At 44.0% G+C, this 25,412-nt stretch overlaps 1 long non-coding RNA gene across 2 annotated transcripts in view; it reads left to right on the top strand.

Annotated features, from left to right (window-relative positions):
* LOC308471983 overlaps positions 1–25,412 on the top strand; it is a 66,613-nt gene that overhangs the window by 31,267 nt on the left and 9,934 nt on the right. Inside the window, exon 3 of one of the 2 annotated variants that reach the window (XR_013983225.1) lies at positions 13,005–13,089. The exons of the other annotated variant lie outside the window; for it this stretch is intronic. This is a non-coding gene — a long non-coding RNA (uncharacterized lncRNA). The remainder of the gene's footprint in view (positions 1–13,004; positions 13,090–25,412) is intronic. 2 annotated transcript variants of the gene reach the window in all.

The raw sequence follows: 25,412 nt of genomic DNA, 5'->3' as shown, positions 1-25,412 counted from the left end.
AAAAAGAGAAAATATATCACCAAAAAGGGACACTGATTTGTTTAAAATGTGCTCACGCAAATTTATATGTATACTGTAGAAGCAAATTTAGAAACTGGAAATACAGTATATGTCACCATGTTGGGGAAGACAGACCAAGGAATCTGAAACCTGCACAGTATGGTGTCCACATCCTAGCAGTTGATGGGCAACTTCAAGATCCCTGCTTTTTTTAAATGGTAGCCCTTCAAATAGAACACGACCCTCTGTAACATAGGACACATGGCCACTCTTCTGCACAACTTGGGACTCACAAAGCTGAATAAAGCTCACTACTTTTATATTTTCCCTTAAAGGTACTTGACAACCCCTCTGTTTTTCAGAGTTCTAGGCAAGCAGCTAAAAATAGATCTATCAAACGTCCAGTGGATTTGACTTTGTGAATCACAACTGGGCTCATAAGTTGTTCATGTCTGCTCTAGGACGCTCATGGAGCATCTTTAAATCTGATTTTATCTTACTACATGCACTAAGTTTTTTAATTGATTTTTTAAAAGATAGCATTTAACATCTTACAACCCCCCCCCCACTTTCCTATCTTATGTTTGCTGCCTCTCTAAAAGAATCTGCAGCTGTGTTTCTTTAGCTGTTGTGGTCACAGCTGCATTCTTCAGCTTAAGGAGAGAAAAAGGACAAGGGAAGATTCTGACAATAATTATGTGTATCTTCAACTACTCCTTCATCCTGTGTAGCTCCATGCTGCTTCTGTAAGGCATAAATTCTTTTAAGGAAATCATTCTCACCAAAGGCCATTTCACACTTCAGGTGGCAATTGTGCTTGCTTCCTATAGACTGGCGTTTGCAGAACACACCAAATTCTCAAGAATACAAGCAGCTCCATAATGTGTTCAGTACAAGGTTAGATACATGAACCTTCCCTTCACAAGGGAGACAAGCCACAGCTGTCGCTTAAGGTGTGAATCTACCCTGGCAGGCAATTGTTGGTTGCTTGGGAGTGATCAGGAGAGAGGAGCAGGTGAGTCATAGTCATAACTGAGATCTGCACTAACCCTAGGATCATCAGGAGCCAAAACCAAAAACATAAGGAAATAGGAGTTTTATATTGGGGAAAGCAAAGAGATTTTGCCTTTAAAAAAAAGTTTAGCATTGCAAAGGAACTGGTAGTGATCTGCATCTATTCTAGACTAGGTGGTTGTTGGCATCTGACTGTCTTGGGAGACAATGGAAGAGTATGTGTTTGGGGATAAAGTCAAACTATTGGAGAGTTACAGTGTCTGCTGCGGCTGTAGAGACCAATATGGGAGACACATGTTTTATGGTAGGTGGGGCAGGTGAAGGTTCCAGGTTTTGCTGCTGCAGGTGCACCGTGGCATTTATTTTTTTCTGTGCTCCTCCCAGCAGTCATTCCTCCTCTGGTCCAACATAGAGGATAAAGTCATTATAGGTGACACATTTAGATGGGGTTGCAAGAAGGAAGCAAGGACCGAGAAGGAGTAGCAGAAAAAGGAAAGAGAGCAAAGCCATGAGCAAGCCTTGCCACAGTGACTTAGGACACAGCCTGGGTGGAAAGAAAAGGCAGCAGCTCTGGGGCTAGCCTGGCAAGTCAAGGAGGGAAAGGGTTAACTGACAAAAGGGAGAGGCTACCTACACAACTGATGGTAGAGGATTAATGGGAAGCAGACCTCAGAAGGTTTCTTAAGGTTTAGAAGGGTTTTAAACTCATCTGAGTGAAGAGCTCACAAAGTGTTTTCTGAAGGCAAGAAAACTCTTGGGTATCTGAAGATCCTTGTGATTCATAGTGGGAAACATTCATGATTGTATTTAGACTTCAAGTACAGTGGTACCTCGGGTTGAGAACTTAATTCGTTTTGGAGGTCCGTTCTTAACCTGAAACTGTTCTTAACCTGAAGCACCACTTTAGCTAATGGGGCCTCCTGCTGCTGCCATGCCGCCGGAGCACAATTTCTGTTCTCATCCTGAAGCAAAGTTCTTAGCCCGAGGTACTATTTCTGGGTTTGCGTATGTAACCTGAAGCGTATGTAACCTGAGGTACCACTGTATTATAGGAATTGTTATAGCAAGAGTTGCATGTGTGCAGTAGAGTTCTCCCTAAAATAGCAGGGGAAATGGGATCTCACCTTGGTAACATTCCACCCATTTCAATAATTTAGCCATATTTTGGAAAAAAATATAAACAATAGGGAACTGTATGAGTGCTGCATCAAAACCAATTACACACATATCCCAGATATCAGGATAATCAGGTCAGCAATGCAGACCATAACCAACAACAATATTATTTCTTCAAGTGTTAAACATTTTGCCATCCCTTCATCTCAGGAAATGTCTGGTGCTCATTATACTTCACATGGTGGTGGTTATGGGTGCTGCTAGGCCACCATCAACAGATCTGAGAGCTGTCAGGAGCTTGTCCTACACTCTAGTAGGACCTTGGCAGAGACACATGCCCGACTGATCATTAGCTTTCTTCAGCCCAAACATCACAGCGACCGATGCCAACAGACATCGGCACACTTAGGGATCCGCAGAGTCTTTGCAGCTTGCGTGACAGACCTCAGCAACTCAGCATTTTGGCTAATCTACTTTATTTACATATAAACACATATGGAGCACTGCAACATGGCTCCCTCTCTCTCTAGTATCAGACAGCAAAGAGCAAAAAAACAAAGGACAATAGTCCCACTTCACGGAACACAGTAACACAAACATCCTGTCTTCGTCACTTCCTACTCTGTGGAGTCAAAACATACACCGTCATGTGATAGACAACAATCTTATGACTGCAGTCACAGAGCAGGTATTCTAACAAGAGCCACACCACACTACCAGCAGCCTCACCTGTTGTTATGCTGCACTGTTGTACAATGCAGGTGGAATGCCCTACTTGCAGTCTGAGGCATACAGTGCAGCTGTAAATCTACTCGCTGAAAATATGTTTCAGCTTCAAATCAGATAGGTAGAGGAGGCTTTTCCAGAACTAGCCAGGGTAACCCTGTTTTAAGCAAATTTCTTTGCATCCATTATCATCGTTCAAATCTAGTGGCCTCGGATGGTTTACCCTCATGTTTCTATTCAGTGGTTGGGCATCACCCGAGTGAAGCAAAGATGAAAATGAATTCATTTTCTTATTAAGCTGTGAAATGTCTCTGACGCTTACTGTATTTGTTTTATATTTCTCTCTCTCTCTTTCACAGCCCCGCCACCCCACTCTTACTTACTGCTTAAATGACCTAATTACATTCCCATGGGACCTCTTCCATCTGTCTACATTTTCTTTGTAGGGAAGGAATTCGACCCATGGGATCCTCGTTTGCCTCTCAGGAGACACTACTAAAATGAACAAGACTTAGGAGAAAATGCACATGCAAGGGAAAGCAACAATGGGGTCCAAGCAAAACTAAAGCCGCTGGGCTAACTTCTTAGGGTGTTAGTCTTAAAGTTGTGCTTTCTGCGATTCATGGCTGCTTCTTGATCATGTGCATCTTTGTGTGGAACAGAAGAGCACTATGTAATATGCCTGGGTATGCCTGATTTCATTAACATGCCAAATTCATGCTGAGCAATATGTTTCCTGTGGCATCCCCACAATAATAAAAGCACATCTGAGATCTAACATCGGCTTTTTATCCAGAGGGCACCACTGCTATTGATACAACAAATGGAGATAGGTGTGATGCTTCACTAGATAGGGTACTAAAGCGAAAATGTAGTGCCTCTTCTGTGTATTGTTTCTGAATCAAATCATTTCTGCTGACCAGGAACAAGTACAGCCAAAATGACTTCAGATTTGTTAGCAAAATGAACCTACCTCTACAAAGGGCTTCATTTTGTGACCATAGAGATGGCGTGCCCTACTGAAATAACTGCTGCAGTTCTTACCATGATTCATGGCACCTATGTGACGTTTAAAACTGATTAGGACGAGGGAAATAGCTAAGTAGCTCTACTACAGATTTCAAGCCTCCCAATTTCCCGAACTGTCTCCCCAATACATAAATAAATCCAATTAGTTATGGATTCCTGCAAAAGCACCAACTGTGTGTACTTAGAACTGGTGAGGGATCTGTGAATTGGCCTTGAGAACTTTTTCAGATGAGCTGCTTTGCATGAGACGCTCTGTATTTAATTTAATTTCCGATATCATTAACTAGCAAACATTTCTGAGACACCTGAACCACCCCTCTTTTTTCTTTCCCCTCCGTGCAGTTGTGTGAATTGATGGAAACTCTTTCAACACTGGATGTTTTCGAGCACTGTTACAATATGAATCATGATGAAAAGTAGACTGTCAGTAGAATTCAATTAGGAAAGCCATTTAAACCGCAAAGAGCAGCTCAGATTAAAGTGAACAAGTGGTAGAAGTATCACATCTCTTTGTAAACAGCAGCACTGCAGGTTATTTATAGCAACATGTTTGGGAATCTAGATTAAATATGCTTTACTTGTTAGAGTCAAGCTTTATCAGAAAATAAAATGATCTTGGTAATCTAAGGTATCTCTGGGAAAGAGGGAGCTTTGTCTGTGTGATAATGTGTCCCTGTAGAGATAACACTGAGTGCCAAAATGGAATGTGTATAGGGAAGCGTGTGTACGTGTTTCTTTTTAGTGTCTTCTCTAGAAAAGCAATTCAGATTTCAATTGGCTTTCAGTTGTTTTCAAATAACTTTTCCCATCACTGTTTGCTGTTCAGATACTAAGATATGTTCTTTCTGCTCATGGAGTTCTGGGGTGGAGTAGAGTGAATTGTTCCAAAATACATTCAAAATAATGTGTGCAAAGAAAATTGTGCAAAGTCTGAGAGAAATTCACTGTTGCGCTAAGCCTAAGGCCATCATTCCATTGGGGAGAGCATTCTAGCTTGTAAGACAGAATGATTTCCCCTCTCTTCCTCCCATTTGCTGTTCCCAGGGTTCTCTTGGCCTCCCCACAGGGGGATAGGGCAAGTGTGCAAGTAAGCCTGAGATGCCTGACTGTTGGTTCAACTAATATCAAACCATGGTGTGGTGTTATGTCTGAATCACCCTACAGTTTTGACGAAGTTAATTTCTATGTAGAAATTAAATGCCCAGAGGCAGAACTTAAATCATGTTAATTCAGAAAAAATATATATTGCTGGAGCTTATTTCAAAATATTCTGTGCCTTCCTTTCTCTCTCTTGCTTTCTGACTTGAGCCAATTCTGAAAAATAATAAGGGAAAAGATAAAGAGTTGATTTAGTGCTGAGCAAATACTGAGGGGGAATTGTGACTGCGATTAGAATTTATGTGTTCTTACATAGCACAAGATGATTTTATGTAATGGCTTGAGAGAGTATGTATGAATAGTATTTCTGAAGGAACACTTATTAATGCTGATGGAATATGAACTTGAGATAGGTAGCTTAATACCACATTGCAAGATGGGAAGAGCCCTGCTGGATCGGAGAAAGGCCTTGTTTCCCACAGTGCCTCTAGAAAGCCCGCAAGCAGGTATGAAGGCACTAACCCTTGGTTCTCACTAGTATTCAGAGGTAAACTGAATCCTCCATTTTGTTGTCATGGATAACAACCATTGATAAACCTATTATCCCATGCATTAATCTCCATCTCAGCAAGGCACCATCACCAGATCCTTGTTGGAATGAATTCCACAAATTAATTGGGCAATATGTGAATAAGTGCTTTCTTTCATCTGTCAAGCTTCTGCTGCTAGTCAATTTTATTGGTTATACTATTCCTCTACTCTAAGCTTGTGGTGGCTGGAGCTTAGGATCCCCCCCCCCCCGAGCCCCAACTTTATCTCTTACTGCAGAAAAAAAATGTTTCCAATTTAGGAAGGTTGGGAGCTCAGTTCATCATAAGACATTCCTTTTCATTTTAACTTTCACACCCTACTTCTCTTCATACTTCTCCCTTAGTGATCCCTACCATCTAGTCTCAGCCCTGTAGCCAGGGTGGGGCAAATGGGTGTACTGCCTTCCCTGGGCTGTGCTCTCCATCCACCAGGATTTTATTTTTAAAATTGTCTTTTTAATTTGTGACAACAGAAACCTACATTTAAGGAATGACAGCTTGTTTTAAAAACAGGAGTGATTTAAGAATAGGACCCTCTGAAAAATTCAGTGAATTTGGAAGGGTGACTGCACAACAAAAGTCTCATCTGGAGGAGCCCCCCAAAGTCTGTTTGCTGAAGACTTTCTCTGTCTGAAGGTGGTTTTTCATGAAAGAAATCACCCTATAATTACTGTAGTGATCCTGTGGGTAGACAGCCTGTTTTTCCCCTTGAAAAACAAACAAACCTTGAAGAGTTAAACTTTGTGTTATGGGTTTCTGGGCAGAAAAATCAACCCACCAACCAGCAATAAATAAATAAAAATATAATAAAATTTCTTTCCACAATTAGTTTCCAGTCATTTAGTCATTTATATAACAACCAGTTAAAATGTTTTCTCTTGAGTGCCCAGCAGCAAGGGAAATCTAAAGGTCAGGAACAAGAGTAGAATGGAGTTAAACACACCCTAAAGTATTTAATTTCTCTTTGCCCTTTCCTAAAGTTGTAATGTGGACATTTTTTTGCAGTGTTTTTGTGTGTGTGTGTGTGTGTGTGTGTGTGTGTGTGTGTTTGTGTGTGAAATCTAAAACATAGATATCTAGTGCAAGCTCAGGAGCTCACTGTCTTTCCCAAAGTAGCTCATTTCAGAACACAGGGAAGGATTACAGATGAAAGATGACTTTAACTGTAGGCAAAGTGAAACTTTTAAGTCTGATATGACTGAGGATCTCTAGCTCCACACTAGTTTTTAACTTATTGGTTACAGCATAAACTGTTTTGTTTGTTTTACACCTTTTGGTATCCCTTCATTCACTGTATCCTTAAAATCCTTTTTTCTTTTGAAGCAGAAAATATGCCAGCGATTTACTTCCCAATATTCATACTACATTTTCTGTTATGCAAGCCCATTATGCAAGTTAATACTCTCTGCATAGAGGAGGAGTAGGGTGGGGAGAGGTTCCTGCATTTCCCTTCCACATTGTATGGCCCTCACATCCTTTCCTGTAGCAAAGTGGGGGCCAGGGGGATGTCTGGTGCTATGCACCTCCCCAATTAAATTTTACTCAGAGTAGACCTATTGAAATCAATTGATACAAGTTATTTATTTCCATTAACTTTAATGGGATTACTCTGAGTAGAACTAACTTTGACTATAACCCTTTGAGAAATTTTTCATCTAATGCCTATCTCTAAGTACACAATCTGTTGTATGTATGTTTAAAGGACTCACAAGTGGAAAAGGCTATAAAGGTGTAGGAAAGTGAAAGCTAAGTTGAAAACCACGGACACATCCCCCCCAAAAAATACAGTGGTACCTCGGGTTAAGTACTTAATTCGTTCCGGAGGTCCGTTCTTAACCTGAAACTGTTCTTAACCTTTAGCACCATTTTAGCTAATGGGGCCTCCTGCTGCTGCTGCGCCGCCGGAGCACAATTTCTGTTCTCATCCTGAAGCAAAGTTCTTAACCTGAAGCACTATTTCTGGGTTAGCAGAGTCTGTAACCTGAAGCATATGTAACCTGAAGCGTATGTAACCTGAGGTACCACTGTATTTATAACTATTATTGAATTCAGTTGAACACAACACAAGTCAGTTACTACTGAATTCCATTCCATTGTTTTTAATTTGTTTCAATTTGACTTAGTTGCAACTTAGTTTTGTTGCATTGTTCCCCACAGTCCAACAAGTGTACAAAGGTATTACAATAATGCTTATTAGTTCATGTCTAGCTTTATATTTATGTTCACAAAATTTCTCTTTGCAGTCTGGAATATTTTTTAAAATAAATTAATGCATGCAAAGTTACAGCCACTACTGAGATCTGACCCCTTCTTTTTGAAGCAAACATGATTGAATTTACCCTTGTAATGAAAGCCTGTTTAAAATAGAGAGGAAAAGTGGGGGGGGGGGTGTAAGGGAGGGGATTTGGCACTAAAATTGGAAATACATTTTTTCCCCTTTAGCACAATTTATGCAAGAGAGAAAGGGTTTATAACAAATCAGGCTGCAAATCAGGCATTGTCAGGCTGCAACAAGGTCATCATTCTCAAAGGAACTAGAAAAAGTCAATATTAAGCAACTGACATAAGATGAATTGTTAAAAATGAAAAATAAAGTTCTGCCTGTCAGAGAATGGCCTTGCAGTAATCAACATGTAAGGTCCCCCCCCCCCGGTAGATTTGTTTTGGGGTTATTAGCAAGGTGGCTCTTTAAAATAAATATTTGAAAGAAAAAAGATTAAATCACAGCCTTGAAAACTTTCAGATAAGTAAAGAAATATCAGTAAGTGGGCCGTGTTAAGTTAATATATGAAAAAATAACTTCTGGTAATGCAGAGAACAGAGTGCTGCATTTAAACATCTTATGTGGGAAGTGAATGACTCATGCGTAAACACTACAAAAGCCTACCATCAGTTATAGATTAAAATTCAGAACTGTATAAATACTAGTTGGTAGAATCCATGCAGATTCTGTAAACACATTTATAATAACCTACCAGTTCTCCTTTCACATTAGCCCAAGTGAAAGTAACATGCCTAGAAGGCGGGGTACAAATAAATTATTATTATTATTATTATTAGGCTATCATATGTCCTCTCAGTCTCCTCTTTACCAGGCAAAACATACCCAACTCATTCAACCATTCCTCATAAGGCTTGTTTCCCAGACCATTGATCATCTTGTCTTCTATGCACACATTCCAGCTTGTCCATATCCTTCTTAAATTGTGGCAGAATAGAGCAGTTCTATGCCCTTCCTTTGACCTGGACACTATACTTCTGTTGATGCAGCCTAGAATAGCATTAGATTTTTTTGCACTGCTGCATCTATCTTTTGACTTGCATTAAGTTTGTGGTCTACTAAGAGCTCTAGATCTTTTTCACATGTACTACTGGTAAACCCAGTGTTGTTGTTGTTAATTGAATTTATGTGTTCCCCATCTTATATTTGTGCAGCTGGTTCTTCCTGCCTAAGTGTAGAACCTTACGCTTGTCCCTAATGAAAATCATTTTGTTAGTTTGGGCCCAGTTCTCCAATCTGTTTAGGTCAACTTGAAAACTGAGTCTATCTTTGCAACATTGGCTACCCCTCCCATTTTTGTGTCATCTGCAAATTTGATGAGCACCCCCTCAACAGCTTCATCTAAGTAATTTATAAAAATGTTGAACAACAATGGGCCCAGGACAGAACCCTTTGCCACCCCATTTGTCACTTTCCCCCATGATGACAAGAAATCATTAGTGTGCACTCTTTGGGTATGATCAGTCCACCAGCTACAAATCCACTAACAGTTACATTGTCCAGTCCACATTTCACCAGTTTCTCTGCATCATGGGGGACTTTGTCAAAAGCCTTACTGAAATCAATATACACTACATCCACAATGGTTTCTGATCACAAGCATTATTCAAACAAAATTCTAATAAAAAAATGTATTTTTCACATGCTTTAAAAATTAGAGCGCTATAGGATTTCCACCAGCCTCCTGGTATTTTGCATAGCAACACCAGGCAGGAACACCCCCCAGTTAACCAGCTGAGATAGAACTGAGTTGCAATCAAATATAATTCCCAATTATATATTTTTAAATACTGCCTTTTCTTTTTCAAGTAATGAAATGACACTAGATCTGCTTCCAACAGGCATAATTTGAAAGTATATTTGATGAACAAATTTTAATTTTTAATCACTCTGCTGGGCTTGGGGACTGTCATTCAGAAAGCTAGGCAGTGGATTTCATGTTCAAACTAAAAATGAACTTGTGTTATTTGACTTTTGAAAGGGGAGGGTTTTTTGTTTTTGTTTTTGCAGAATTTTTGGGTTGTAAGCCACTGGGAGCAGTCAAATACAACATTCCTTGTTTTGCTAGAGTGGACATCCAAGGGAATGTTTGGTCCAGCCAGTTGAAACTTCCTGTTCCTCCTGGCCTGGAGCATCTTTCCTTGCATGTGACTAGTGGGTGGGCGTGATCTTTCCAGACCTAGTAAAAGGCCAAGGCATGCTGCCACTCTCTCTCTTTTTCATCTTCTTTTCGTCCTGTGAACTTTCTGGACTGCTAACTGCAGTCATTAGGTCAACCCACATACGGGGTAAACCTGTTTGTATATGTTTGTAACTTTAAGCCTTAAGCCTGCCTTCGCTCTGCCTGATCGTGAGTAAACTTAATTTTTATTGCTTATGAATAAGACTGTGGTGTCTTTATTATTTTAGGAGGGATTCAAGGGGTCTTACCAGGAAAATATTAGAATACATTTCAATCCAGACAAGCCAGATTGAACTGCGTATTGTCTTAAGAAACTCACACGAGTTTGCAACTAGTTTTCTGCTGTGTAAAGGGGAATGCACTCTGCTAAGTAAAGGAACTTGCTAGTGCAAGTTAGGAAGGATATTAATAAACAATATATCCTCTCCTGCCATCCTGAACATTCCCACAAAATTGAGGAAATTAGGATGAAATGTGGTGAACTGCGACCCTGTCTTATTTTCAATGTATTCAGTGCTGCTATGGCAAATATTCTCAGTTGTTCCTTTTCAGTTTGATGTGCAATCGAGGCATCTGAGAAACCTCTGACAGAGGCATGGCAAGGACAAGAAGGGAATGACTACCCCAAGAATCATTGCAACAGTTTTAGTGATTTAGTTTTAGATTTAAGTTGATACATAAGACCATAATACTCTTCTACTCGTGGAAGAACTGGGCTGAGAGACAAGTGACCCCAAATCTGGAGGAATTCCTCCAGTTGCACAAAAAAACAAGGTCTTGTGTAAGACTTTGCACAAACTAATCCTCAACATCTTTGGTCCATTAGCAGTCACACACTAGAGCCAGCATTGACACTGTGTACTGTAATGCAACCCTTGATTAGATTATGGTATTGTATCATGAGAAGTCTTTTACTAGATCTTCCTTAAGAATTCATGGAACTGTGCTAATGCTCCCTACTTCCCTTTCTTTGCCAGTTTTGGATCCAAGCCAATGTGCTTTTTTTTTTTTTTTTTTTTTTAGGGGAGGAAATAGTGTAACGGCAAATGAGATATAACTGCATTGCTCTGACCCTTTCTTGTCGAGTATAGTAGACCACTTTAATTGCAACAGAACAAAGCAAGGCTATAACTAAAGTAGACTGCTATGATTGGGCCACACTTGTGATTAATGCAGCCTCAGGAGCTTTAACAAGATGGAATTTTACTTGCACTACACCATATTTTGGAGCTGAAAATTAAAGTATATTAGTAGGGTTTAAGCATGGAATTATGATTGAGCTATCCATCACCGCAAAGCGTTATCAATCAGCTAAGGCCCATATAAGATGAGGCTGAAAAGAAGAGAACTGACAGGCTTACCCAAAAGTGGAGGGAACTATATGATAAAACAAAATGTGCACAGCAATGTGACAATTACAGATTCATGGTCTGTCTGGGCAGATGAAATAGAAGTTGATTGAGTGGCAAGATTCAAAATTAGGAGGAAACGCGTGGATATGGGCTAGAGAAGAAGATGTGTGCAAGATTGAGAGGGGTTTGATTAAAGTTTGAAGAATAGGAGAAAGAAAATTGTAGCACCAAAGGAAAATGTTGAAAATGAGTTTTCTGAAAGACAGCAATTTGTCAGTACAAGCAGAAAAGGGATGAAAAATTCTAATAATCAGCAGGAATAGGTGAGCGCTCAAGGAAAGGAGATAACTTTTCATGTAGTGGCAATGGGGGTGAAGTTTCTGGAAACACATAAGTGGCTTAGGATTTTAACTCCCCAAATCCTTAGGATTCTAAACCATATGACAGTTTTCAAAAGAAAGTGAGAGAGTGGCAAAGGAGAAAGTGAGGAGGAAGGCATTAAAGAGCAGATGGAAGAGTAGGAAGGGAAAGCAATTTGTTGCTTGGCAGTGGGCTCCAACCTGAGATCAAGCATTTATTGGTTTTTAACTTGTCCCATGTATGTTTATGCTTCAGAAACATTACCAAACATGTCACAGAAGCCATGCCAGCCACTGATGGAACACATCGCTCATTTTGTTGGTTTGTGGCTGTGATAATAATTCTCTTACTGTGGGAAAAGGTGGCAAAAGGGGCTAGCAAACAATGCCTGGATTGTAGACAATAAAACAGGGATAGGTGCTGAAGAGAACTACCCAGGAAGTTGGGCTTGGGTATATAAAGAGGAAGTGATAGAGTGAATCTGCCAATTTTGGATTCTTTCAGTTTCTCCTTTTCTTTCAGTTTCTCTTTTTCCAGTCTTAAGTTCAGTTCTTCTCATTTCCCCACCAGTTTGCAATTTATTTTTAAAGTCTTTATGAAAATTCATCAGCTGTTTAATGTAAATTTCTTATAATATGTACTTCTGAGTAGGCAATGTTGTCCAATAGACACATTTTTGCAAAACAATGTTCCCTAAAATAAGGTATCTTGCTATGTTATTTACACCAATATATGGGTACTCCAGTACATGCATTTTGTTTACATGCTACTCGTCTAGAGAACGTCACTGCAAAATCTGGAGAAGTGCAAATTTCAAAAGATTACTGTATTTCCCTTCTCATATTGTTTTGGAAATTGTGAATTAAGTAGGTGCACCTTTAAATGCAGACTGGATTTAATTTCTCCCCCATCTCTGATCAGAAGAAGCCCATAATGATGAGTGGAGTCATCCTCCTGGGTTACTGTGACATGCTCTGGCACTACACTGTCATTTACATTTCCCATGTCTTACCCTTACACGTAATCTGTATACAGAGGTGTACTTAGGCTTCTTTGCGCTGTTGGCAAGGAGCTGTACCGGCGGCGCCCCCCCATCTCCAGAAATTCAGTCATCACAAATGACTCTTAAACTAGATGTTTAGCAACACAATCCTATAAAATGTCTACGCAAAACTAAATCTCATCGAGTTCAATGGCAAGCCACAGGCAAGAACTTCTGACAATACCTCGCTTGTCTTTCCATTGGTTCCAACAAGGTGCCGGCAACTTGGAGGTTGCGTTCCAGTGCATACTTTACTTGGAAGGAAGCTCCACTTAAGACAACGGCCTTGACTCTCTGGGGTAAGCATGCAGCGGTGCGCACACCGGAAATTGGTTAAGGCAGGAAAGAAGCCAGGGAAAAGCAACTTGGCTGTGGTAAATTAAGAGCCTCATCTGATGTTTCTCCATCACCACATATGCTGAAAGGCCGCTCTCGGGGCAAGCAGGGGGAGCGGAGGGCAGGAAGCAGTGGCCGCGCTAGAATGGAGGGCCAAGTAGCGGGGTCTTCATGGAGAGTCCCACTGCACAAACTAGCCACCAGTGCTTCCGGCAAACTGTGGAGGTGGCTCTGCAGGGCTGCTGCAACAGCTCACGTCAATGTCCAGATTGCTCTGCCAAAGCACCAAGAGAGGTGCAATTTTTGTGCCTCCCCCTAGCCTGTGTCGTTGATAGGGCCAACCTGACCAACTCCTAGGTATGCATCTCTCTGTATATCATGGAATGCTTATTGTAGTAGTAGCAGTAGTAAAACTCTTGCAATCTGTGTTCACTTTTACCACTGCATGCTCCACATAAAGAGCAAGAGAAAGCAAAGTGTGAAGCACTACAAACAGAAAGTAATGTTCAGATGATACTGTGCAGTTTTTGAACACTCAGGATTTATTTATTTTTTTGGTAGTGTTCTGGTTGGAGAATGGTTGTTTCTACTCCAGGCAGGTTCACACATGCAAGTTTATCACTTACTTTGGCATCATTAGATAAAAACTTTGATGTGTGATTGAGCCATCATAGATCAAAATGAGAAATTTTAAAATCAGCCTCGGTCAGCCTTCCCCAGATACTGTTGGACTACAACTCCCATCATCCCTGTCCACTGGTCATGCTGGTTGGAGCCTATGAGAGTTATAGTCCAAAACATCAGGAGGACATCAGATGAAGGAAGGCTGGTCTAGGTAATCTGAAATACCATATTTACTATAGTAAAAGTCAGTCCACACCTTCAGCTGCCAATCATCAAGTATAAGATGGAGTTAAGTGATGTAACAGGCATGTGTGCACCATGGTTACTTTATGTGAGATTAGAATACTGTGCATCTGTACTGTGTGCATACTACTAGAAAGTTCAAGTTATAATCAAAGCACTCTGGTAACATTTGAACAAGGCCTCTGCTTTTTCTTGGGGATTAGAGTGTGCAGCAAGCTTTTATATTGCCCCTCTCTTTCAGTAATAAAGTGCAGGGTTCCTCTCTGCTTTTTATCCCGCTCGCTACTTACCAGCATATTTTTAATCTCTACATCTTTCTATTCATGCTCTACAAAGGACCAACCCTCTGATCTAACAGAGGACAGGCTCTTGAAAGTGCCATGCAAAATTCTGCTGTGCAGATTTCTAAATCAAAGGTTATGTTGAGCAAAAAGAATTGGGCTGAGGAAAATTATATTTTGAAGTCTAGACTGAATCAATGGCTTTAGAGGGTAAAATGTAATTAAAAGCCTGGAGCCAGACTGAACTACCATGGGTAAACCAAAATTAAACATGATTACAGAGCCATCTGATATAATGAGATAAGTTACATAAAAATTAGGCATAGGGTATATGACAGAAGCAAATCAACAGAAGGTCCTTAGGCACCCATCAGTCCTTGTACGTTTTTATGTCCTTAGCCAAAAAAAAACCCATCCAACATTTCTGATAGTGTAGGAGAAGGGAGCCAGTACTCATGATTAACAAAGCCTTGCAGCAAAAGTCTAATTGATAGGCAGTGGGGACAGGAATTTGCAGCGTCTCGGCACGTGATGACATTTATTATCTAACGATTATAAATTGCTACAATGGCTACATTGTTACAGGAGCTCTTTTCTAGTATTACAAATGCTTGCAAGTTTTAGGTGAAGAGAATCTGCATGTAGGATTTTGCTTCTTGTCCAGAAATGAAGAGTTAGAATGGATAATAGTTATGCCATAACATCTGCCAAAGGAGTATTGGCTTCAATCCAGTGCTGGGTTAGGCATGCTTAAGCCCTTTGAAATCAACAGGTTGCATTGGATTGTGGCCATTGTAGATACTGAAGTCAGTGTGAAAATCCATTAGGAGCTGCTGCCTTCTTCTGAAAGGCATTTTATGACTGGGAGGCAAAAAAGTATTGCTGCACAAAGTTTGGATCACTGATGAAAGAAACTTCAAATGTAAGTGCCTGGAGGGTAGCAGAAAACAAAGGCTACCCTTTGGATACTGCCTAAATGCAACCAATAAATAGATCAAAACAAAGTTGTGTCCTTGCCAAGTCATGAAAGCCAATACCATAGGGCAGGCCTTCTTTCATGACAAAACTGATAGTGTAATTTTTAATGTTTGGGTTTATAGAGGAGCCAGAAGTGTTGGTAATCTGTGTAAATCACACACAGAGGGAAGGTGGGAACTCCTGGATCTGAGATGAAAACGGCATGATCATCGAAAGTTCGTATTAATCTTCCAGTTAATTATCCATCACCTAGCAATAAAAATAATAATTAGTTATTAAATTTCTATACTGCCATTCATCTGGGGATCACAGGGCAGTTTACAATATAAAAACACTATCACTATAATATTTTGCCTCTTAAATTATAACACTCTGGACAGCTTCTTCTTGCACATGTGTTGAGTTGCAGAGGCCATCACTCTGAAGTTAGCTTTGTATAGCAGGAACTACCACATAACAATGAATTTTGCAAGTACACCAAAGTTTGATGAAATGGTGGACTAATTTGGTGGAGTGAGAAAGCTTCTAGCTTTTTGAACATTATAAAAAACAAAGAAACAATGCTGGCTAAATGACCCATTTCTATGATAGCACTCTAGGATAGTGGACATCGACTACGGAGGGAAATGGACAGTCACTTAGGGCAGGGTTCAACTAAGTTTTTGTATGCATTGAATGAAATCCACTCGTACAAAAGAACTCCCCCCACCCCACTTTCTAAATCTGCTCTGAAGGGTCGGGGGAACCTCCATAACAGGTTTTAGGGTGTATGTGTGCGGGGGGGTGGGGGGGGAAGTGAAAAGTCTTGTTGCATGAGCAGACCTTGTTCTGAGCACACATGCCCTGCTTGGTGCTATGTTGCATTCCAACCTGAGGAACATAAAGCACTCTGTTGAACACTTTCTTTGGCAGTAAGCGCCATTGAACACAGTAGGACTTACTTCGTAGTGGCCAGATGAAAAACAGGGCAGGGCTCCTGCATCTTTAATTGTGTAGGTGTACCTAGCAGTCAGATGGTCGGCGGTTCGAATCCCCACGATGGGGTGAGCTCCTGTTGCTCGGTCCCTGCTCCTGCCAACCTAGCAGTTTGAAAGCACATCAGAGTGCAAGTGGATAAACAGGTACCGCTCCGGCGGAAAGGAAAATGGCGTTTCCTTGCGCTGCTCTGGTTCGCCAGAAGCGGCTTAGTCATGCTGGCCACATGACCCGGAAGCTGTACGCCGGCTCCCTCGGCCAATAAAGCGAGATGAGCGCCGCAACCCCAGAGTCGGCCACAACTGGCCCTAATAGCCAGGGGTCTCCTTTACCTTTACCTAGCAGTTTGAAAGCACATCAAAGTGCAAGTAGATAAATAGGTACTGCTCTGGCGGGAAGGTAAACGGCGTTTCCGTGCGCTACTCTGGTTTCGCCAGAAGCGGCTTAGTCATGCTGGCCACATGACCCAGAAAAACTGTCTGTGGACAAATGCCAGTTCCCTCAGCCAGTAAAGTGAGATGAGCACCGCAAACCCAGAGTCGTTTGCGACTGGACTTAACTTTACCTTTTTTTTTTTAGCTTGTATGACAATCATAACTTGCCTTCCAAAACATACAGAAGGTTGCTCTTGAAATGATTCAGGTGGGGGTGATACAAGGAGCCAATGGCAAATATTTGCCTGTGTTAACTTACACAATCTCATTTCATAGAGCATGGATTTCACAGCTTAGAGGAAAAGTGCATTTCCTCAAGGTACACCATATAAGGCAACCAGTGCGAAAAAATGCAATGACTCTACTAGAGGAGTCAAGGTGAAGGTAAAGGACCTCTAGACGGTTAAGTACATTCAAAGGCGACTATGGAGTACAGCGCTCATCTCGCTTCAGGCCGAGGGAGCCGGCGTTTGTCCACAGACAGCTTTCCGGGTCATGTGGCCAGCATGACTAAACTACTTCTGGCACAACAAAATGTCATAACGGAAGCCAGAGCGCACAGAAACATTTACTTTCCCGCTGCAGTGGTATCTATTTATCTACTTGCACTGGTGTGCTTTCGAACTGCTAGGTTGGCAGAAGCTGGGGCAGAGCAATGGGAGCTCACCCAGTTCGTGTAGATTCAAACTACCAACCTTCTGATCAGCAAGCCCAAGAGGCTCAGTGGTTTAGACCACAGCATCACCCGTTCCCTGGATTAGCAGGCTGGAGGGGGCGGGAAGGTTTCTAGACTCTGCATAACAAATAAGTAACAACTGCACCATTATTGTTTCTGAAACTTGAACATCTGGAAAAAAGTATAGTTCATGTATTTTTCCTGTTTGTGTTGAATTAAACAACACTGTGTTATGTTATTTTATGTATTCTCGCCCTTCACCTTTCTGTGGATTCTGATAATTAGGCTTCATTCTTGGACACAGTCTTATGAGCAAGTGGCACTCTCGGCAAAACAGAGAACACTGTAAGGCCTTTGAGCTATCTGAGGTACATGCAAACATCTTTATAAGTTTATTTTATATGAATAGCACTTCTGTGCAGGAGTAACACATATTCATTGTTATTTATGGATCAGACATGCATCCATTTCACTGTGTGTACAGACAGAACAATAGACATGTGGGAACATTGAATGTGACCATTCCTTTTTCTATACACAGGTGTTTGCCATGTAGGAAATTAATGTTGTTTGAAATTGTTCTCACTTGGAACCCAACAATGCAACTGGGATCTGGACCCGGTTTTTGGCTTGAGAAAGCTGGCCGCTCTCTATTTCAACTGGTTTGATGTTGAAGCAGCTGGGAGCCTTTCACTGATAGTGATTATAATGAAAGCTTCCTATATGGCTAAGCCCCAAACAAATTCTCTTCAATGATATTGGCTTTCTTTCTCATTTTACTAATAGGAGTAATGAATTTATCTATCTTTAACTCAAAGTGCCCTTTGCACAGCTGAGGAAAAACAGGATGAGTAATTGCTACTTCTTGGTTTGATTTTGCAAACAGGAATTTGCTTCGTCAGCTCCATCTATTTGGGCTGCTTGGCTCATGGATCCCCTAATTAGTTTATTTGATGGCTTTACCCTATTCTGTAATTATACTGTAGTTTCATTAAAGAGCACAGACCAGTTAGATGATCCAATTAGTCTCAACTCTGAGCTATGAGTGTAAGAACTTTTTGCTCCAAAGATAAAAACCTCTTCAATTCACTTGCTGATGGTAACTTGGAAAGGTAACTGGTAGAGAGATGCTTAACATCTTTGAAGGCCACACAATTCAAATGACTTAGTGGCAGTAGTGGAGATGTTAGGGTGGTTGGAATGCTGGGTCTGAAATCAAGTTCATTTTTTTTTAAGTAGAATAATTCCTAACCACCCAAGACTGAGACAAAATATAAAAGCCAGCTTAAAAGCAAGATAAGCATCCCAAAGACCCTTCCCCTCACCCATGGGAAGGAATATCAACGAAAATTAATCTCGCCTTTAATTCTTTTCTAATGCACTTTCATCATTATTTGATGGAGAATTGTAAAAAAAGATTTTTGGGCAAAGCACTAGCTGTAACTGACATTTTCCCTTAGTTTTTAACACTGTATTTACCTTTGTGGTTTCCTGTGAACGGGCACAATTCCAGCCAAAAGCAAGTCTTTCAGATTCAACAAATGTTAAAGTGTGCTTGAGATGGCAAACCTACATGACCCTTTTAGGGAGTAAGTCCCATTAAACTCATTGGAATCTCTCAATAACTGGAGTTTAATCAGTCAGTCATATTGTTATAAGTTTCTGAGGTGGCTGGACTCCTGTTCTAATTCTGGATCCCCCTTAAATTCCTGGGTGTCAGACACTGAATTTATAATGTTAAAATATAAGCCATGCTAAAAAATATGCCAGACTGGCTTCTGGCGGTTCCCTCATTGCGAGAAGCAAAGTTACAGGGAACCAGGCAGAGGGCCTTCTCGGTAGTGGCGCCCTCCCTGTGGAACGCCCTCTCATCAGATGTCAAGGAAATAAACAACTATCTGACGTTTAGAAGACATCTGAGGGCAGCCCTGTTTAGGGAAGTTTTTAATAACTGATGTTTTAATGTATTTTAATCTTTTGTTGGAAGTTGCCCAGAGTGGCTGGGGAAACACAGCCAGATGGGCAGGGTATGAACAATAAATCATCATCTTCATCATCATCATCATCATCATCTTGATGCCTGGACTGTCCAGCTTTGTGCCCTTAGGAGGTCACTTCTGTGCTGCTAATGCAGCTGTTTGACTTCACCTGGGAGGTGCACGCCATTGTCTCTCAAGACAGACGGATGCCAACAACAACAGAGACTCTCTGGGCTGGACAGCAATTAGGGAAAGCCCTTCCTTGAGATGTGAAACAATTATCAGAGTGGCAGAATTGCAGTAGGCGATGAGGTAGGCAGAAGAAAAAACAGGCAAAGTAGGTATGTGTGTTGGCAGTTTTTGGATACAGTGTGGCAGCCATTCACCTATGAGAGAAGAAAGAGACCTGTAATTCTGGGAACCTCCCCACAACAGGCTCAGGTTGTATATATGTGTAAATTAACCGTATATCATAAAGACACCCGTCTTTGCTGTGCTTGGTGTCCAGAAGGAAACACAGACCCTGGCTAAGTGTGCCTTGTACCTTGGAACCTTGCACCGCTTGGATATTGGAGTGGAGTGTAACAGTATTTTAGTCTTTAATTGATCTGCCAAGGAGCTTAATTATAGACTGCTCTGCACACTTTGATCTGAAGCTAGTCCCATCAGCCATGTTGTAGCCAGTGTGGGTTAAGCAGAGGCCATTGATCCTATATACATAAAAACCATTTGGCTACAGTAAATCTGAATTCCCTGAAAAACAAAGGCAATTTAATGCCTAGGCTTACGTAAGCAGTTTAAGTAAATCTGGTCATTAAATAAACTCAATTTATCCAAAAAACTATGAATGTATATGCTACTGTGACAATAATTTACAACAGGAAATTCCATGTAAAAAGCAAGTGAACTGTTAGGATGAAAGCAGCCTTCAGCTGGGAGCCAGAGTGCCACAGGTTATCCTTTAAAAATGAATAAGTTGGAGAAGCAAGTTCTAGACATGTTGACAGGTTTGAGAGTAGGTGTTATGTACTGAGTTGAATAGGATCCAAACTGTAGCAGTCTGATTGGTCCTAGAACAATAGGATCCAAAAGGCAGCAGTCTGATTGGTCCTAGAACAATAGGATTCAGAACGCAGCAGTCTGATTGGTCCTAGAACAATGCAGCAGTATGATTGGTTGGCAGGAACCACCCAATCCTGCTCCAGATAGAAGTGAATCCACAACCTGATTGGCTTACAGTAGAATTCCAGAATTAGCCAATCATGTGCAGCCCATTGTGTAAATAATGTATATAAAGCAGATACTGTGAGGGGACATTTATGCATTCCTCCTCACCACTATGAGCTGAATAAAGAGCATGAAATCACTTTGCGACTCGGAGTATATTTCACTGGCGACGAAGGTGGGATCCCGCTGAGCTGACTGCCACACACAGCACCGCAGCACCGCCAACTGCCGCACCGCTGCCTCGCACCGTGTATCCAGGCTTCAGCTCCGGGGCACAAGGAACTCAGAATGGCAGCCAACAGCAGCTTCTCGCCATTCAACCCAGCATCTGGAGACTGGGAAGCGTACGCCTCCCGTTTCACCTTCCTCCTAGAAGCCAAAGGGGTCACCGACGAAGAAGACGCCAAGAAGAGGGCGATATTCTTCAGCGTCTGCGGAGAGGAGACGTTTGAAATCGCCCGGGCTCTCCTTGCGCCTGAAGACGTCGCTACTGTTCCATACAAAACAATAATGGAACAGCTGAAGGGGCACTTTTCGCCGCAGCCCTCAGTGGTGGCTCGTCGAAATGCCTTCTACGCAAAGCGGCAAGCCCCTGGGGAAACCATAACTGGGTTTGTGACCTCTCTCCGCCAAGCCGCCCGGTTCTGCAACTTCTCAGAGCTGGAGAACATGCTTCGTGACCGCCTCGTCGGTGGCCTGAAGGATGAGAAGCTGCAACGGCGCCTCTACGCTAAGAAGGACCTAACGTTCCAGGTCGCTCTGGAGGAGGCCCTGGCAACAGAAGCTGCCGAGAGGTCGACCCAAGAGGCACGGCCGAGCCTGCCATCCCAACCGAGGGTCCACCATGAAGACCTCACCGACGACTCAGGATCCGACAGGGAGGAGGTGCACCGAGTACAGCAGCGCACTCAAGCAGCGCACAGACCACAGCTGCCTCGACGAGAAGGAGGGAACTGCGCAAGCTGCGGGGAGAGTCACGAGAGGAGGACCTGCCGTTTCCGCAACGCAGAGTGCAGGCAGTGCAGAAAATCGGGACACATCGCCCGGGTGTGTCGGGCTCGGCCCACCCGACACCAGGCATCAGATGACCAATCCAAGAGCCCCAGGTCCCGGGGCCCAACGCACCAAGGCAACTCAACGGAGCTCACGGACTTCCAGGTATACCAGTTGCCCCACCCCAACGTAGAGAAAATTTATGTAGAGGTACAGATAGAGGGGGCCCCATGCCTCATGGAGCTTGACACGGGTTCAACTCTATCCATAATCTCGGCAAGGACCTTAAGGAAACTGTGTCCCACTGGGGGTCCCAAACTCAGGCCGGCCCCATTCACCCTCCGGGACTTCCAGAAACGTAAGGTCCCCACAATGGGGGTGGGGACCTTCAGGGTGCAATACCGAGGGCGGACGCGGCAACTGGACTTGCTTGTGGTCAAGGGCCCCTACATTAGCTTACTGGGATTGGCATGGTTTGGACCACTGGGGCTAGCTGTCACCGGGGTGAACCACACTAGCTTACAAGTGGACGTGGACGCCATATGCAAGGAATTTCCAGGGGTTTTCGATGGGAAATTGGGACAGTATACGGGCCCCCCCATTGCGCTACAGCTTGACCCCGCAGTACGACCGGTCAGGCTCAGGGCCCGCCGGGTCCCGTTCGCCTTGAAACCCCGTATAGACGAGGAATTGGACCGACTCGTAGAGCAAGGAGTGCTGGAGCCGGTGCCTAATGCTCCCTGGGAAACCCCAATCGTCACACCCGTCAAGCCTAATGGTTCGGTCCGCATCTGCGCAGACTACAAATGTACCATAAACAAGGCCCTCACGGCCCACGCATACCCAGTGCCAGTGGTCAGCCATGTCCTTGCCACCCTGGCTGGGTCGAAAATTTTTGGCAAGCTGGACTTGGCCCAAGCATATCAACAGCTGCCAGTAGATGAGGCCACAGCAGAGGCACAGACGATTGTGACGCACAGAGGAGCGTTCAGGGTAAAGCGGCTGCAATTCGGTGTCAGCGTGGCACCAGGCATATTCCAGAATATAATGGACTCTCTCCTTAAAGGGATTCCTGGCGTCACCCCCTTCTTCGATGATGTGTTGATTGCCGGCCCCACACCAGAGGAGTTTGAGGACCGCCTCCGCACCGTTCTGCACCGTTTCCAGATGGCGGGTCTCAAGGTGAAGCGGGAAAAATGTCTACTAGGAGTGCCTCAGGTGGACTTTCTGGGATTTATGGTGGACGCAGAAGGGGTCCACCCGACTGGGGACAAGGTACGGGCCATTTGTGATGCCCCAGCGCCCAAGAGCAAGACTGAACTTCAGGCCTTCTTGGGACTATTGAACTTTTACCATTCCTTCCTTCCCCACAAGGCGGCGGTAGCGGAGCCCCTACACAGACTCCTGGACAAGCGGGCCCCTTGGGTGTGGGGCCAGCGCCAGGAGGCCGCATTCCAGGCAGTCAAGGACTTGCTTGTCTCAAACTCGGTCTTGGCACACTTCGACGAGAGGCTGCCGGTGGTGCTAGCATGCGACGCCTCACCCTATGGCATTGGAGCTGTCCTGGGGCACCAACTCCCGGATGGAAGAGAGGTACCGGTGGCGTACTTTTCCCAGACACTCAACACAACCGAGCGGAACTACTCGCAAATCGACAAGGAGGGTCTGGCAATCGTAAAGGGAGTAAAAAAATTCCATGATTTCTTGTACGGGCGGCCCTTCACCGTGGTGACTGACCACAAGCCGTTGCTTGGCTTGTTTGCCCCCGAAAAGCAGACCCCCCAAGTGCTGTCTCCTCGCGTCCTCAGGTGGTCAATTTTCCTTGCCAGCTACCAGTATGCACTGATTCACCGACCTGGGAAGGCGATGGGCCATGCGGACGCCCTCAGCAGGCTACCACTACCGGAAACAGGCCCTGACCCAGCACCTGCACAAGAGGTTATGAGCCTGGAGCTGCTTCCCGACCGCCCCATTCAGGCACAAGAAGTTGCACACCATTCCAAGAAAGATAGGGTCATCTCCCGGGTCCTGGACTGGGTGTGGAGGGGATGGCCCAGCAGCAGCCCCGGGCCAGAATTCGCCGGCTACACAACCCGCAAACATGAACTGTCGGCCCACAAGGGGTGCCTGTTATGGGGAAGCAGAGTCGTTGTTCCCCAGCCCCTCTGCAAAAGGGTCCTCACAGCCCTACACGAGACACATCCAGGGGTAGTAAGAATGAAGGCCCTTGCCAGGAGTTATGTGTGGTGGCCGGGGATCGATGGAGAGATAGAGGCCTGGGTCAAACACTGCCAGGCCTGCCAAGAATCCCGCCCAGATCCCCCAAGGGCCCCAGTCCAGTCCTGGGAGTCCGCCCGAGCACCATGGTCACGCCTGCATGTGGATTTCGCTGGCCCCTTTCAGGGGAAAACATTCTTCATAGTGGTGGACTCCTACACCAAATGGCTGGAAGTCGCACTGGTACCGTCCACTTCCACGTCCGCAGCCATCCGGGTACTACGCAGGCTGTTTGCAACCCACGGGCTCCCTGACACTCTCGTCTCAGACAACGGGACTGCATTTACGTCAGGAGAATTCCAAACCTTCACAGCGCAGAACGCCATCCGCCACATCCGTTCGGCGCCGTTCCACCCTGCCACCAATGGCCAAGCAGAACGCATGGTGCGGACCACCAAGGACACCCTTCGCCGCATGACGCAAGGGGACTGGGAGTACCGCCTTGCCACATTCCTTCTAGCACAGCACAGCACCCCCAGCTCAACGACTGGCCGGAGCCCCGCTGAACTACTAATGGGTCGGCGCCTTGCAATCAGATTGGACCGCCTTCACCCCGATAGAGCTCAGGATGAGGTAGTGGTGGGGGAAGGCAGGAACCCCCGGACCTTCGAGGCCCAGGACCCAGTGTACGCAAAGAATTTTGGGGCAGGCCCAGCATGGGTACCCGCCACAATCACCAGGGTCACTGGCCCCGTGTCGTACGAGGTGCTAACGGATGGGGGGCAATGCTGGCGCCGCCACTGCAACCAGATACGGCGACGATTCCCGGGAGAAAACCAGGAGGAGGACAGGTCAGAGGAGTCCCAAGGGAACAGCGGGGCAGTGAGGCCCATAGAGCAGGAGGGGCCAGCAGGAGAGGCAGAATCAGTAAATACAGAGAGGACCCGTGAGGCCGAAAGGACACCGGAACCAGAACCACGACTGAGCGAGCCGGTTGCACCAGACCAAACAGCCGCATCACAGCCAGCATCCTTGGAACACGAGCCAGAACCCGGAGCCCGGACCAGGGAACACCCCAGGCCACAACGCACACGTAGGCCGCCGGCATACCTTGAGGACTATGAATGCGACCTCCCGGGCAGGACTGGAACTTAGAGGGGAGGGGTGTTATGTACTGAGTTGAATAGGATCCAAACTGTAGCAGTCTGATTGGTCCTAGAACAATAGGATCCAAAAGGCAGCAGTCTGATTGGTCCTAGAACAATAGGATTCAGAACGCAGCAGTCTGATTGGTCCTAGAACAATGCAGCAGTATGATTGGTTGGCAGGAACCACCCAATCCTGCTCCAGATAGAAGTGAATCCACAACCTGATTGGCTTACAGTAGAATTCCAGAATTAGCCAATCATGTGCAGCCCATTGTGTAAATAATGTATATAAAGCAGATACTGTGAGGGGACATTTATGCATTCCTCCTCACCACTATGAGCTGAATAAAGAGCATGAAATCACTTTGCGACTCGGAGTATATTTCAGTAGACATGCTAATTGGGATTAAAAGAATTAAGTTAACATTTCCCACAGGGGAGCTGATGTCTTGTTATCATGATTACCTAGAGATAGGATGCACTTACCCGTATTGAACTTTAGCCTGGCTGC

The sequence above is a fragment of the Podarcis pityusensis genome (genome assembly GCF_964106645.2).
Source record: "Podarcis pityusensis genome assembly, chromosome: 2".
Lineage (NCBI taxonomy): Eukaryota > Metazoa > Chordata > Lepidosauria > Squamata > Lacertidae > Podarcis > Podarcis pityusensis.
The sequence above is the reverse complement of the archived record's forward strand: the minus strand, read 5'-3'. Positions and strand labels throughout refer to the sequence as shown.